Consider the following 15,129-nt stretch of genomic DNA (forward strand, 5'->3'; position numbering starts at 1 on the left):
AATAGTGAAAAAATAGTTAAATTGTCTAGAGAAAAATGGGTGTACAAATATACATAAATAGCTAAATAAATCAAAGAAAAAAAAGGTAAATAAAAAATAGGTAAATAAATTAATGGAAAAAATAGTTAAATAAACAGAGAAAAAATAGGTAAATAAATAGAGAAACAAAAGAGGTAAAAAAATAGAGGAAAAAATAGGTAAATTATCTAGAGAAAAAATAGGTGTATAAATATAGATAAATAGCTAAATAAATCAAGGAAAAAAAAGGTAAATAAAAAATAGGTAAATAAACTAGAGAAAAAAATACGTAAATTAATTACAGGAAAAAATAGGTAAATAAACAGAGAAAAAATTGGTAAATAAATTAGGGAAAAAAATAGATAAAGAAATAGTGAAAAATAGGTAATGAAGTAGAGAATACAAAGGAGGTAAATAAATACAGAAAATAGGTAAATATATAGAGAAAAGTAGGTAAATATTTTAGAGAAAAAAATAGGCAAATAAATAGAGAAAAAATAGGTAAATTATCTTGAGAAAAAATAGGTAAATAAACCAAAAAAAACGTAAATAAAAAAATAGGTAAATAAACAGAGAAAAAGTAGGTAAATAAAATAGAGAAAAAATAGGTAAATAAAGAGAGAAAAAATAGGTAAATTATCAAGAGAAAAAATTGGTGTATAAATATAGATAAATAGCTAAATAAATAAAAAAAAAAAAGGTAAATAAAAAATAGGTAAATAAATTAAAGGAAAAAATAGTTAAATAAACAGAGAAAAATAGGTAAATAAATAGAGAAAACAAAAGAGGTAAAAAAATAGAGAAAAAATAGGTAAATTATCTAGAGAAAAAATAGGTGTATAAATATAGATAAATAGGTAAATAAACCAAACAAAAAAAGGTAAATAAAAAAATAGGTAAATAAATTAGAGGAAAAAATTGGTAAATAAACAGAGAAAAAATACGTAAATAAATGAGAGAAAAAATAGGTAAATATATAGAGAAAAAATAGGTAAATAAATAGAGAAAAAGAGGTAAATAAATAGAGAAAAATAGGTAAATAAATAGATAAAAAAATAGGTAAATAAAATAGAGAAAAAAATAGGCAAATAAATAGATAAAAATAGGTAAATAGACTAGAGAAAATAGGTGTATCAATAGAGAAAAATAGCTAAATAAATTAAGGAAACAAGGTAAATCAAAAAATAGTTTAATAAATTAGAGGAAAAAATAGGTAAATAAATAGAGAAAAAATAGTTAAATTATCTAGAGAAAAAATAGGTGTACAAAATATACATAAATAGCTAAATAAATCAAAGAAAAAAAGGTAAATAAAAAATAGGTAAATAAATTAAAGGAAAAAATAGTTAAATAAACAGAGAAAAAATAGGTAAATAAATAGAGAAAACAAAAGAGGTAAAAAAATAGAGAAAAAAATAGGTAAATTATCCAGAGAAAAAATAGGTGTATAAATATAGATAAATAGCTAAATAAATCAAAGAAAAAAAGGTAAATAAAAAATAGGTAAATAAACTAGAGAAAAAATACGTAAATTATTTACAGGAAAAAATAGGTAAATAAACAGAGAAAAAATTGGTAAATAAATTAGAGAAAAAAATAGATAAAGAAATAGTGAAAAATAGGTAATGAAGTAGAGAATACAATGGAGGTAAATAAATACAGAAAATAGGTAAATATATAGAGAAAAGTAGGTAAATATTTTAGAGAAAAAAATAGGCAAATAAATAGAGAAAAAATAGGTAAATTATCTTGAGAAAAAATAGGTAAATAAACCAAAAAAAACGTAAATAAAAAAATAGGTAAATAAACAGAGAAAAAGTAGGTAAATAAAATAGAGAAAAAATAGGTAAATAAAGAGAGAAAAAATAGGTAAATTATCAAGAGAAAAAATTGGTGTATAAATATAGATAAATAGCTAAATAAATAAAAAAAAGGTAAATAAAAAAATAGGTAAATAAATTATAGGAAAAAATGGGTAAATAAACAGTGAAAAAATAGGTAATGAAGTAGAGGAAACAAAGGAGGTTAGTAAATACTGAAAAAGAGGTAAATAACTAGAGAAAAATAGGTAAATAAATAGAGAAAACAAAAGAGGTAAATAAATAGAGAAAAATAGGGAAATATATAGAGAAAAAATAGGTAAGTAAATAGAGAAAAAAGAGGTAAATAAATAGAGAAAAATAGGTAAATAAATAGATAAAAATAGGTAAATGATATAGAGAAAAAAATAGGCAAATAAATAGAGAAAAATAGGTAAATAAATAGAGAAAACAAAAGAGGTAAAAAAATAGAGAAAAAATAGGTAAATTATCTAGAGAAAAAATAGGTGTATAAATATAGATATATAGCTAAATAAATCAAAGAAAAAAAGGTAAATAAAAAATAGGTAAATAAATTAAAGGAAAAAATAGTTAAATAAACAGAGAAAAATAGGTAAATAAATAGAGAAAACAAAAGAGGTAAAAAAATAGAGAAAAAATAGGTAAATTATCTAGAGAAAAAATAGGTGTATAAATATAGATAAATAGCTAAATAAATCAAAGAAAAAAAGGTAAATAAAAAATAGGTAAATAAATTAAAGGAAAAAATAGTTAAATAAACAGAGAAAAATAGGTAAATAAATAGAGAAAACAAAAGAGGTAAAAAAATAGAGAAAAAATAGGTAAATTATCTAGAGAAAAAATAGGTGTATAAATATAGATAAATAGGTAAATAAACCAAACAAAAAAAGGTAAATAAAAAAATAGGTAAATAAATTAGAGGAAAAAATTGGTAAATAAACAGAGAAAAAATACGTAAATAAATGAGAGAAAAAATAGGTAAATATATAGAGAAAAAATAGGTAAATAAATAGAGAAAAAGAGGTAAATAAATAGAGAAAAATAGGTAAATAAATAGAGAAAAAATAGGTAAATAAAGAGAAAAAAAATAGGTAAATTATCAAGAGAAAAAATTGGTGTATAAATATAGATAAATAGCTAAATAAATAAAAAAAAGGTAAATAAAAAAATAGGTATATAAATTATAGGAAAAAATGGGTAAATAAACAGTGAAAAAATAGGTAATGAAGTAGAGGAAACAAAGGAGGTTAGTAAATACTGAAAAAGAGGTAAATAACTAGAGAAAAATAGGTAAATAAATAGAGAAAACAAAAGAGGTAAATAAATAGAGAAAAATAGGGAAATATATAGAGAAAAAATAGGTAAGTAAATAGAGAAAAAAGAGGTAAATAAATAGAGAAAAATAGGTAAATAAATAGATAAAAATAGGTAAATGATATAGAGAAAAAAATAGGCAAATAAATAGAGAAAAATAGGTAAATAAATAGAGAAAACAAAAGAGGTAAAAAAATAGAGAAAAAATAGGTAAATTATCTAGAGAAAAAATAGGTGTATAAATATAGATAAATAGCTAAATAAATCAAAGAAAAAAAGGTAAATAAAAAATAGGTAAATAAATTAAAGGAAAAAATAGTTAAATAAACAGAGAAAAAATAGGTAAATAAATAGAGAAAACAAAAGAGGTAAAAAAATAGAGAAAAAATAGGTAAATTATCTAGAGAAAAAATAGGTGTATAAATATAGATAAATAGCTAAATAAATCAAAGAAAAAAAGGTAAATAAAAAATAGGTAAATAAATTAAAGGAAAAAATAGTTAAATAAACAGAGAAAAATAGGTAAATAAATAGAGAAAACAAAAGAGGTAAAAAAATAGAGAAAAAATAGGTAAATTATCTAGAGAAAAAATAGGTGTATAAATATAGATAAATAGGTAAATAAACCAAACAAAAAAAGGTAAATAAAAAAATAGGTAAATAAATTAGAGGAAAAAATTGGTAAATAAACAGAGAAAAAATACGTAAATAAATGAGAGAAAAAATAGGTAAATATATAGAGAAAAAATAGGTAAATAAATAGAGAAAAAGAGGTAAATAAATAGAGAAAAATAGGTAAATAAATAGATAAAAAAATAGGTAAATAAAATAGAGAAAAAAATAGGCAAATAAATAGATAAAAATAGGTAAATAAACTAGAGAAAATAGGTGTATCAATAGAGAAAAATAGCTAAATAAATTAAGGAAACAAGGTAAATCAAAAAATAGTTTAATAAATTAGAGGAAAAAATAGGTAAATAAATAGAGAAAAAATAGTTAAATTATCTAGAGAAAAAATAGGTGTACAAATATACATAAATAGCTAAATAAATCAAAGAAAAAAAGGTAAATAAAAAATAGGTAAATAAATTAAAGGAAAAAATAGTTAAATAAACAGAGAAAAAATAGGTAAATAAATAGAGAAAACAAAAGAGGTAAAAAAATAGAGAAAAAAATAGGTAAATTATCCAGAGAAAAAATAGGTGTATAAATATAGATAAATAGCTAAATAAATCAAAGAAAAAAAGGTAAATAAAAAATAGGTAAATAAACTAGAGAAAAAATACGTAAATTAATTACAGGAAAAAATAGGTAAATAAACAGAGAAAAAATTGGTAAATAAATTAGAGAAAAAAATAGATAAAGAAATAGTGAAAAATAGGTAATGAAGTAGAGAATACAATGGAGGTAAATAAATACAGAAAATGGGTAAATATATAGTGAAAACTAGGTAAATATTTTATAGAAAAAATAGGCAAATAAATAGAGAAAAAATAGGTAAATTATCTTGAGAAAAAATAGGTAAATAAACCAAACAAAAAAATGTAAATAAAAAAATAGGTAAATAAACCAAACAAAAAAAGGTAAATATAAAAATAGGTAAATAAATTAGAGGAAAAAATTAGTAAATAAACAGAGAATAAATACGTAAATAAATGAGAGAGAAAAATAGGTAAATAAATAGAGAAAAATAGGTAAATAAATAGATAAAAATAGGTAAATGATATAGAGAAAAAAATAGGCAAATAAATAGAGAAAAATAGGTAAATAAATAGAGAAAACAAAAGAGGTAAAAAAATAGAGAAAAAATAGGTAAATTATCTAGAGAAAAAATAGGTGTATAAATATAGATAAATAGCTAAATAAATCAAAGAAAAAAAGGTAAATAAAAAATAGGTAAATAAATTAAAGGAAAAAATAGTTAAATAAACAGAGAAAAATAGGTAAATAAATAGAGAAAACAAAAGAGGTAAAAAAATAGAGAAAAAATAGGTAAATTATCTAGAGAAAAAATAGGTGTATAAATATAGATAAATAGCTAAATAAATCAAAGAAAAAAAGGTAAATAAAAAATAGGTAAATAAATTAAAGGAAAAAATAGTTAAATAAACAGAGAAAAATAGGTAAATAAATAGAGAAAACAAAAGAGGTAAAAAAATAGAGAAAAAATAGGTAAATTATCTAGAGAAAAAATAGGTGTATAAATATAGATAAATAGGTAAATAAACCAAACAAAAAAAGGTAAATAAAAAAATAGGTAAATAAATTAGAGGAAAAAATTGGTAAATAAACAGAGAAAAAATACGTAAATAAATGAGAGAAAAAATAGGTAAATATATAGAGAAAAAATAGGTAAATAAATAGAGAAAAAGAGGTAAATAAATAGAGAAAAATAGGTAAATAAATAGAGAAAAAATAGGTAAATAAAGAGAAAAAAAATAGGTAAATTACCAAGAGAAAAAATTGGTGTATAAATATAGATAAATAGCTAAATAAATAAAAAAAAGGTAAATAAAAAAATAGGTAAATAAATTATAGGAAAAAATGGGTAAATAAACAGTGAAAAAATAGGTAATGAAGTAGAGGAAACAAAGGAGGTTAGTAAATACTGAAAAAGAGGTAAATAACTAGAGAAAAATAGGTAAATAAATAGAGAAAACAAAAGAGGTAAATAAATAGAGAAAAATAGGGAAATATATAGAGAAAAAATAGGTAAGTAAATAGAGAAAAAAGAGGTAAATAAATAGAGAAAAATAGGTAAATAAATAGATAAAAATAGGTAAATGATATAGAGAAAAAAATAGGCAAATAAATAGAGAAAAATAGGTAAATAAATAGAGAAAACAAAAGAGGTAAAAAAATAGAGAAAAAATAGGTAAATTATCTAGAGAAAAAATAGGTGTATAAATATAGATAAATAGCTAAATAAATCAAAGAAAAAAAGGTAAATAAAAAATAGGTAAATAAATTAAAGGAAAAAATAGTTAAATAAACAGAGAAAAAATAGGTAAATAAATAGAGAAAACAAAAGAGGTAAAAAAATAGAGAAAAAATAGGTAAATTATCTAGAGAAAAAATAGGTGTATAAATATAGATAAATAGCTAAATAAATCAAAGAAAAAAAGGTAAATAAAAAATAGGTAAATAAATTAAAGGAAAAAATAGTTAAATAAACAGAGAAAAATAGGTAAATAAATAGAGAAAACAAAAGAGGTAAAAAAATAGAGAAAAAATAGGTAAATTATCTAGAGAAAAAATAGGTGTATAAATATAGATAAATAGGTAAATAAACCAAACAAAAAAAGGTAAATAAAAAAATAGGTAAATAAATTAGAGGAAAAAATTGGTAAATAAACAGAGAAAAAATACGTAAATAAATGAGAGAAAAAATAGGTAAATATATAGAGAAAAAATAGGTAAATAAATAGAGAAAAAGAGGTAAATAAATAGAGAAAAATAGGTAAATAAATAGATAAAAAAATAGGTAAATAAAATAGAGAAAAAAATAGGCAAATAAATAGATAAAAATAGGTAAATAAACTAGAGAAAATAGGTGTATCAATAGAGAAAAATAGCTAAATAAATTAAGGAAACAAGGTAAATCAAAAAATAGTTTAATAAATTAGAGGAAAAAATAGGTAAATAAATAGAGAAAAAATAGTTAAATTATCTAGAGAAAAAATAGGTGTACAAATATACATAAATAGCTAAATAAATCAAAGAAAAAAAGGTAAATAAAAAATAGGTAAATAAATTAAAGGAAAAAATAGTTAAATAAACAGAGAAAAAATAGGTAAATAAATAGAGAAAACAAAAGAGGTAAAAAAATAGAGAAAAAAATAGGTAAATTATCCAGAGAAAAAATAGGTGTATAAATATAGATAAATAGCTAAATAAATCAAAGAAAAAAAGGTAAATAAAAAATAGGTAAATAAACTAGAGAAAAAATACGTAAATTAATTACAGGAAAAAATAGGTAAATAAACAGAGAAAAAATTGGTAAATAAATTAGAGAAAAAAATAGATAAAGAAATAGTGAAAAATAGGTAATGAAGTAGAGAATACAATGGAGGTAAATAAATACAGAAAATGGGTAAATATATAGTGAAAACTAGGTAAATATTTTATAGAAAAAATAGGCAAATAAATAGAGAAAAAATAGGTAAATTATCTTGAGAAAAAATAGGTAAATAAACCAAACAAAAAAATGTAAATAAAAAAATAGGTAAATAAAATAGAGAAAAAATACGTAAATAAATTAGAGAAAAATAGATAAATAAATAGAGAAAAATAGGTAAATTATCTAGAGAAAAAATAGGTAAATAAATAGAGAAAAATAGGTAAATAAACCAAACAAAAAAAGGTAAATATAAAAATAGGTAAATAAATTAGAGGAAAAAATTAGTAAATAAACAGAGAATAAATACGTAAATAAATGAGAGAGAAAAATAGGTAAATATATAGAGAAAAAATAGGTAAATAAATACAGAAAGAGGAGGTAAATAAATTAGAGAAAAAAGTAGGTAAATAACTAGAGAAAAAATAGGTAAATAAAAAGAGAAAAAATAGGTAAATAAATAGTGAAAAAATAGTTAAATTGTCTAGAGAAAAAATGGGTGTACAAATATACATAAATAGCTAAATAAATCAAAGAAAAAAAGGTAAATAAAAAATAGGTAAATAAATTAAAGGAAAAAATATTTAAATAAACAGAGAAAAAATAGGTAAATAAATAGAGAAACAAAAGAGGTAAAAAAATAGAGGAAAAAATAGGTAAATTATCTAGAGAAAAAATAGGTGTATAAATATAGATAAGTAGCTAAATAAATCAAAGAAAAAAAGGTAAATAAAAAATAGGTAAATAAACTAGAGAAAAAAATACGTAAATTAATTACAGGAAAAAATAGGTAAATAAACAGAGAAAAAATTGGTAAATAAATTAGGGGAAAAAATAGATAAAGAAATAGTGAAAAATAGGTAATGAAGTAGAGAATACAAAGGAGGTAAATAAATACAGAAAATAGGTAAATATATAGAGAAAAGTAGGTAAATATTTTAGAGAAAAAAATAGGCAAATAAATAGAGAAAAAATAGGTATATTATCTTGAGAAGAAATAGGTAAATAAACCAAAAAAAAACGTAAATAAAAAAATAGGTAAATAAACTAGTGAAAAAATAGGTAAATAAACAGAGAAAAAATTGGTAAATAAATTAGAGAAAAAAATAGATAAAGAAATAGTGAAAAATAGGTAATGAAGTAGAGAATACAAAGGAGGTAAATAAATACAGAAAATAGGTAAATATATAGAGAAAACTAGGTAAATATTTTAGAGAAAAAAATAGGCAAATAAATAGAGAAAAAATAGGTAAATTATCTTGAGAAAAAATAGGTAAATAAACCAAAAAAAACGTAAATAAAAAAATAGGTAAATAAACTAGAGAAAAAATAGGTAAATAAATTAGAGAAAAAAATAGATAAATAAATAGAGAAAAAATAGGTGAATAAATAGAGAAAAATAGGTAAATAATCTAGAGAAAAATAGGTGTATAAATAGAGAAAAATAGCTAAATAAATGAAAGAAAAAAGGTAAATAAAAAATAGGTAAATAAATTAGAGGAAAAAATAGGTAAATAAACAGAAAAATAGGTAAATAAATTGGAGAAAATAGTAGGTAAATAACTAGAGAAAAATAGGTAAATAAAATGAGAAAAAAGAGGTAAATAAATAGAGAAAAATAGGTAAATAAACAGAGAAAAAGTAGGTATATAAAATAGAGAAAAAATAGGTAAATAAAGAGAGAAAAAATAGGTAAATTATCTAGAGAAAAAATTGGTGTATAAATATAGATAAGTAGCTAAATAAATAAAAAAAAGGTAAATAAAAAAATAGGTAAATAAATTATAGGAAAGAATGGGTAAATAAACAGTGAAAAAATAGGTAATGAAGTAGAGGAAACAAAGGAGGTTAGTAAATACTGAAAAAGAGGTAAATAACTAGAGAAAAATAGGTGTATCTATAGAGAAAAATAGCTAAATAAATCAAGGAAACAAGGTAAATCAAAAAATAGGTAAATAAATTAGAGGAAAAAATAGGTAAATAGACAGAGAAAAAGTAGGTAAATAAATGAGAGAACGAAATAGGTAAATAACTACAGACAAATAGATAAATAAATAGAGAAAAATAGGTAAATAAATAGAGAAAACAAAAGAGGTAAAAAAATAGAGAAAAAAATAGGTAAATTATCTAGAGGAAAAATAGGTAAATAAGTAGAGAAAAATAGGTAAATAAACCAAACAAAAAAAGGTAAATAAAAAAATAGGTAAATAAATTATAGGAAAAAATGGGTAAATTAATTACAGGAAAAAATAGGTAAATAAACAGAGAAAAAATTGGTAAATAAATTAGAGAAAAAAATAGATAAAGAAATAGTGAAAAATAGGTAATGAAGTAGAGAATACAATGGAGGTAAATAAATACAGAAAATGGGTAAATATATAGTGAAAACTAGGTAAATATTTTAGAGAAAAAATAGGCAAATAAATAGAGAAAAAATAGGTAAATTATCTTGAGAAAAAATAGGTAAATAAACCAAACAAAAAAATGTAAATAAAAAAATAGGTAAATAAAATAGAGAAAAAATACGTAAATAAATTAGAGAAAAAATAGATAAATAAATAGAGAAAAATAGGTAAATTATCTAGAGAAAAAATAGGTAAATAAATAGAGAAAAATAGGTAAATAAACCAAACAAAAAAAGGTAAATATAAAAATAGGTAAATAAATTATAGGAAAAAATTGGTAAATAAACAGAGAAAAAATACGTAAATAAATGAGAGAGAAAATAGGTAAATATATAGAGAAAAAATAGGTAAATAAATAGAGAAAAAGAGGTAAATAAATAGAGAAAAATAGGTAAATAAATAGATAAAAAAATAGGTAAATAAAAAGAGAAAAAATAGGTAAATAAATAGTGAAAAAATAGTTAAATTGTCTAGAGAAAAAATGGGTGTACAAATATACATAAATAGCTAAATAAATCAAAGAAAAAAAGGTAAATAAAAAATAGGTAAATAAATTAAAGGAAAAAATAGTTAAATAAACAGAGAAAATGTAGGTAAATAAATGAGAGAACGAAATAGGTAAATAACTACAGACAAATAGATAAATAAATAGAGAAAAATAGGTAAATAAATAGAGAAAACAAAAGAGGTAAAAAAATAGAGAAAAAAATAGGTAAATTATCTAGAGGAAAAATAGGTAAATAGACAGAGAAAATGTAGGTAAATAAATGAGAGAACGAAATAGGTAAATAACTACAGACAAATAGATAAATAAATAGAGAAAAATAGGTAAATAAATAGAGAAAACAAAAGAGGTAAAAAAATAGAGAAAAAAATAGGTAAATTATCTAGAGGAAAAATAGGTAAATAAATAGAGAAAAATAGGTAAATAAACCAAACAAAAAAAGGTAAATAAAAAAATAGGTAAATAAATTATAGGAAAAAATGGGTAAATAAACAGTGAAAAAATAGGTAATGAAGTAGAGGAAACAAAGGAGGTTAGTAAATACTGAAAAAGAGGTAAATAACTAGAGAAAAATAGGTAAGTAAATGGAGAAAACAAAAGAGGTAAACACATAGAGAAAAAATAGGGAAATATGTAGAGAAAAAATAGGTAAGTAAATAGAGAAAAAAGAGGTAAATAAATAGAGAAAAATAGGTAAATAAATAGATAAAAAATACGTAAATAAATTAGAGAAAAAATAGATAAATAAATAGAGAAAAATAGGTAAATTATCTAGAGAAAAAATAGGTAAATAAATAGAGAAAAATAGGTAAATAAACCAAACAAAAAAAGGTAAATATAAAAATAGGTAAATAAATTATAGGAAAAAATTGGTAAATAAACAGAGAATAAATACGTAAATAAATGAGAGAGAAAAATAGGTAAATATATAGAGAAAAAATAGGTAAATAAATACAGAAAGAGGAGGTAAATAAATTAGAGAAAAAAGTAGGTAAATAACTAGAGAAAAAATAGGTAAATAAAAAGAGAAAAGATAGGTAAATAAATAGTGAAAAAATAGTTAAATTGTCTAGAGAAAAAATGGGTGTACAAATATACATAAATAGCTAAATAAATCAAAGAAAAAAAGGTAAATAAAAAATAGGTAAATAAATTAAAGGAAAAAATAGTTAAATAAACAGAGAAAAAATAGGTAAATAAATAGAGAAACAAAAGAGGTAAAAAAATAGAGGAAAAAATAGGTAAATTATCTAGAGAAAAAATAGGTGTATAAATATAGATAAGTAGCTAAATAAATCAAAGAAAAAAAGGTAAATAAAAAATAGCTAAATAAACTAGAGAAAAAAATACGTAAATTAATTACAGGAAAAAATAGGTAAATAAACAGAGAAAAAATTGGTAAATAAATTAGGGGAAAAAATAGATAAAGAAATAGTGAAAAATAGGTAATGAAGTAGAGAATACAAAGGAGGTAAATAAATACAGAAAATAGGTAAATATATAGAGAAAAGTAGGTAAATATTTTAGAGAAAAAAATAGGCAAATAAATAGAGAAAAAATAGGTATATTATCTTGAGAAGAAATAGGTAAATAAACCAAAAAAAACGTAAATAAAAAAATAGGTAAATAAACTAGTGAAAAAATAGGTAAATAAACAGAGAAAAAATTGGTAAATAAATTAGAGAAAAAAATAGATAAAGAAATAGTGAAAAATAGGTAATGAAGTAGAGAATACAAAGGAGGTAAATAAATACAGAAAATAGGTAAATATATAGAGAAAACTAGGTAAATATTTTAGAGAAAAAAATAGGCAAATAAATAGAGAAAAAATAGGTAAATTATCTTGAGAAAAAATAGGTAAATAAACCAAAAAAAACGTAAATAAAAAAATAGGTAAATAAACTAGAGAAAAAATAGGTAAATAAATTAGAGAAAAAAATAGATAAATAAATAGAGAAAAAATAGGTGAATAAATAGAGAAAAATAGGTAAATAATCTAGAGAAAAATAGGTGTATAAATAGAGAAAAATAGCTAAATAAATGAAAGAAAAAAGGTAAATAAAAAATAGGTAAATAAATTAGAGGAAAAAATAGGTAAATAAACAGAAAAATAGGTAAATAAATTGGAGAAAATAGTAGGTAAATAACTAGAGAAAAATAGGTAAATAAAATGAGAAAAAAGAGGTAAATAAATAGAGAAAAATAGGTAAATAAACAGAGAAAAAGTAGGTAAATAAAATAGAGAAAAAATAGGTAAATAAAGAGAGAAAAAATAGGTAAATTATCTAGAGAAAAAATTGGTGTATAAATATAGATAAATAGCTAAATAAATAAAAAAAGGTAAATAAAAAAATAGGTAAATAAATTATAGGAAAGAATGGGTAAATAAACAGTGAAAAAATAGGTAATGAAGTAGAGGAAACAAAGGAGGTTAGTAAATACTGAAAAAGAGGTAAATAACTAGAGAAAAATAGGTGTATCTATAGAGAAAAATAGCTAAATAAATCAAGGAAACAAGGTAAATCAAAAAATAGGTAAATAAATTAGAGGAAAAAATAGGTAAATAGACAGAGAAAAAGTAGGTAAATAAATGAGAGAACGAAATAGGTAAATAACTACAGACAAATAGATAAATAAATAGAGAAAAATAGGTAAATAAATAGAGAAAACAAAAGAGGTAAAAAAATAGAGAAAAAAATAGGTAAATTATCTAGAGGAAAAATAGGTAAATAAATAGAGAAAAATAGGTAAATAAACCAAACAAAAAAAGGTAAATAAAAAAATAGGTAAATAAATTATAGGAAAAAATGGGTAAATTAATTACAGGAAAAAATAGGTAAATAAACAGAGAAAAAATTGGTAAATAAATTAGAGAAAAAAATAGATAAAGAAATAGTGAAAAATAGGTAATGAAGTAGAGAATACAATGGAGGTAAATAAATACAGAAAATGGGTAAATATATAGTGAAAACTAGGTAAATATTTTAGAGAAAAAATAGGCAAATAAATAGAGAAAAAATAGGTAAATTATCTTGAGAAAAAATAGGTAAATAAACCAAACAAAAAAATGTAAATAAAAAAATAGGTAAATAAAATAGAGAAAAAATACGTAAATAAATTAGAGAAAAAATAGATAAATAAATAGAGAAAAATAGGTAAATTATCTAGAGAAAAAATAGGTAAATAAATAGAGAAAAATAGGTAAATAAACCAAACAAAAAAAGGTAAATATAAAAATAGGTAAATAAATTATAGGAAAAAATTGGTAAATAAACAGAGAAAAAATACGTAAATAAATGAGAGAGAAAATAGGTAAATATATAGAGAAAAAATAGGTAAATAAATAGAGAAAAAGAGGTAAATAAATAGAGAAAAATAGGTAAATAAATAGATAAAAAAATAGGTAAATAAAATAGAGAAAAAAATAGGCAAATAAATAGATAAAAATAGGTAAATAAACTAGAGAAAAATAGGTGTATCTATAGAGAAAAATAGCTAAATAAATCAAGGAAACAAGGTAAATAAAAAAATAGGTAAATAAATTAGAGGAAAAAATAGGTAAATAGACAGAGAAAATGTAGGTAAATAAATGAGAGAACGAAATAGGTAAATAACTACAGACAAATAGATAAATAAATAGAGAAAAATAGGTAAATAAATAGAGAAAACAAAAGAGGTAAAAAAATAGAGAAAAAAATAGGTAAATTATCTAGAGGAAAAATAGGTAAATAAATAGAGAAAAATAGGTAAATAAACAAAACAAAAAAAGGTAAATAAAAAAATAGGTAAATAAATTATAGGAAAAAATGGGTAAATAAACAGTGAAAAAATAGGTAATGAAGTAGAGGAAACAAAGGAGGTTAGTAAATACTGAAAAAGAGGTAAATAACTAGAGAAAAATAGGTAAGTAAATGGAGAAAACAAAAGAGGTAAATAAATAGAGAAAAAATAGGGAAATATGTAGAGAAAAAATAGGTAAGTAAATAGAGAAAAAAGAGGTAAATAAATAGAGAAAAATAGGTAAATAAATAGATAAAAAATACGTAAATAAATTAGAGAAAAAATAGATAAATAAATAGAGAAAAATAGGTAAATTATCTAGAGAAAAAATAGGTAAATAAATAGAGAAAAATAGGTAAATAAACCAAACAAAAAAAGGTAAATATAAAAATAGGTAAATAAATTATAGGAAAAAATTGGTAAATAAACAGAGAAAAAATACGTAAATAAATGAGAGAGAAAATAGGTAAATATATAGAGAAAAAATAGGTAAATAAATAGAGAAAAAGAGGTAAATAAATAGAGAAAAATAGGTAAATAAATAGATAAAAAAATAGGTAAATAAAATAGAGAAAAAATAGGCAAATAAATAGATAAAAATAGGTAAATAAACTAGAGAAAAATAGGTGTATCTATAGAGAAAAATAGCTAAATAAATCAAGGAAACAAGGTAAATAAAAAAATAGGTAAATAAATTAGAGGAAAAAATAGGTAAATAGACAGAGAAAAAGTAGGTAAATAAATGAGAGAACGAAATAGGTAAATAACTACAGACAAATAGATAAATAAATAGAGAAAAATAGGTAAATAAATAGAGAAAACAAAAGAGGTAAAAAAATAGAGAAAAAAATAGGTAAATTATCTAGAGGAAAAATAGGTAAATAAATAGAGAAAAATAGGTAAATAAACCAAACAAAAAAAGGTAAATAAAAAAATAGGTAAATAAATTATAGGAAAAAATGGGTAAATAAACAGTGAAAAAATAGGTAATGAAGTAGAGGAAACAAAGGAGGTTAGTAAATACTGAAAAAGAGGTAAATAACTAGAGAAAAATAGGTAAGAAAATGGAGAAAACAAAAGAGGTAAATAAATAGAGAAAAAATAGGGAAATATGTAGAGAAAAAATAGGTAAGTAAATAGAGAAAAAAG

The 15,129-nt window shown here is 20.3% G+C and overlaps 2 long non-coding RNA genes across 2 annotated transcripts; both read left to right on the forward strand.

The window, feature by feature from the left end:
- Positions 1 to 2,389: 2,389 nt before the first annotated feature.
- On the forward strand, positions 2,390 to 4,250 carry LOC143378137 (uncharacterized). The gene is made up of 2 exons (XR_013087642.1): positions 2,390 to 2,882; positions 3,244 to 4,250. It is a non-coding gene; the product is annotated as an uncharacterized LOC143378137 (long non-coding RNA).
- A 471-nt stretch (positions 4,251 to 4,721) lies between these two features.
- LOC143378134 (uncharacterized) lies at positions 4,722 to 14,866 on the forward strand. Its single transcript, XR_013087636.1, has 2 exons — positions 4,722 to 8,080; positions 8,353 to 14,866. It is a non-coding gene; the product is annotated as an uncharacterized LOC143378134 (long non-coding RNA).
- The last annotated feature ends 263 nt before the right edge of the window (positions 14,867 to 15,129 follow it).

Source organism: Andrena cerasifolii, unplaced genomic scaffold (genome assembly GCF_050908995.1).
Source record: "Andrena cerasifolii isolate SP2316 unplaced genomic scaffold, iyAndCera1_principal scaffold0511, whole genome shotgun sequence".
Taxonomy (NCBI): domain Eukaryota; kingdom Metazoa; phylum Arthropoda; class Insecta; order Hymenoptera; family Andrenidae; genus Andrena; species Andrena cerasifolii.